Source organism: Athene cunicularia (genome assembly GCF_003259725.1).
Source record: "Athene cunicularia isolate RWA chromosome 4 unlocalized genomic scaffold, athCun1 chr4_part2, whole genome shotgun sequence".
NCBI lineage: Eukaryota > Metazoa > Chordata > Aves > Strigiformes > Strigidae > Athene > Athene cunicularia.
The window spans coordinates 18,175,971-18,177,912 of NW_020799099.1; positions in this window are offsets into that span (position 1 = coordinate 18,175,971).

Below are 1,942 nucleotides of genomic sequence, written 5' to 3' on the forward strand. Positions count from 1 at the left end.
CGCCGCCGGGCTCTCCCGGCTGGGGAAGCCGCGGGAGCCTTTTCATCCCGCCGCAGGAGCCATCCTGTCCGTTGTTCACGTTGCTTGGCCCCGAGCGACGTTCTCGGCGCTTCTCTGGAGTCAAGCCCGACCCGGTGACTGCCAAGGTCTTCTTGTAAGTTGACCACCAAAAAGTTTGGAAGGAGAGCGCATTTGAACCCATGTGCATAGGGCCCGGCTGTTGCTTGGCCTTCGTGGGCGCCTCCTGAAAGGGGGTTTACTGATTTACCACCACCTGATGTCTCAAAGCAACACTGAGCAGTGACTACAGGCTATACAGTATAATTTTTTTTCTGAGGATTTACACAGCTGCTCGCAGAACAGACTGCTAGGTCAGTTAACTTCCGTTAAACAGTGCCAACCCTCAGTAATACACTGGTCATCTTAATACTGAAGTCCAAGCTTGTACTACAGTAACCAAGTCTCCCAGACACATCTGACTAAGGGCAAGGAAAATCAGCGAGTACCACATTTAATTAGCACAAATATTATGTGAAACGTTTAAGTTCAAATCTGTTTGCTGAGTCTTAAGTGTCTGGCTTGCTAAGAGTGAAAAGCATCTTAAATCAGCAACAGTATGTGTTAGTCCAGAAAGTCAGCAGCTCACCTGAAAAGCACCTGTGGGGGATTTTGTTATGCTAAGGCCACATGAAGTGGAACTTCATTAATTATCTCAGAGTTGAATGAGACCAATAAAAATAATCTATAAGAATTTAAAAAAAAAAAAAACTCAGTAAATGAATTAAATGATACAACTGTTGCTTCTTGTATTGAACCATAGACCTGTAATCTAGAGCAAAAATGGATTCAGAAGAAGTAGGATCAGATTGTAAGCCACCTGGAGACTGGAACAAGAAGAAAGGGGTACTTTTACTAGACAACTATTACCTTTAACACTGTATGGATAGTCATGTCATAGAGGGAGAACTATGCTGCTGAACACTTCGGTCTATCCAGAGAGCTGATTTCATTCATGGAAGGGGAGTGGATTCAGATGCTATGCTTTGTGCCACATCTCTGGGTTAGAGATAGATTTATTTAAAATCAGTGCTGAGCCTGCACAAGAGAGTTTGGAAATACAAAGGATTTTCTGTATTTCTTGATAAGAGAACTGAAATCTCATACAGGTGACGTATACATATGTATGAAGAGACAGTCATTTCCTTTATTTGAAATGCCACTCATGCTCTGTGATACAGTTCTAAAAATGCATTCCCCCTTTCTCTTCCCAATCCAAATTAGGAATTGAGAATGACTCAGCATTTATGAGTACTACATGTTTTTCCTTATTAAACAAGAGTATTTTCTGGATACTCAAGGCCCAATATTAATCTTTTCTGTGGAAGCAAATGCACTGAAGTAAGCAGAGTAAGCAAGAAGAGAATCAGCCCCCAAAGCCCTTTAAAGAAGGAAGTCTAGATGGATTTAAATACAAGAAGTTTCAAAATAAGATTCATCTGAAAGGAAAGGTGCCATGTCACAGCTAGTCAAAGGCATGCTTACAGGGTAAAACCTGTATGAACAAGTACCAGGAAATCAGACAAGGTGGAAAAGTTCCAAAACTTAAAGAGACTTACCTGGTAGAATTATTTTAAAAGAACACATTATCAAGTACTTAGGTTCAGCTTTCCCTATGGAATCCTAATCAGCTTCCACAAACAGCTAGGTTTTACAAGAAAATCCTCTTATCAATTATATTTAAAGAATGAACTTGTCTTTCTTATAACTTCACATGATAACAGAAAAGTTACTTCTCCTAAAGCCTACCACAGTACCAGGCTATAAGCCCAGGGTTTGGTAAAATTATTTCCATGGGACACTCTAGATAAATCGACTGCTTTAAAGCACAGGATTCTCACCTTAAAAGTTAAATGAGCAATTACTTCTCTAATTCTGCTTCCAT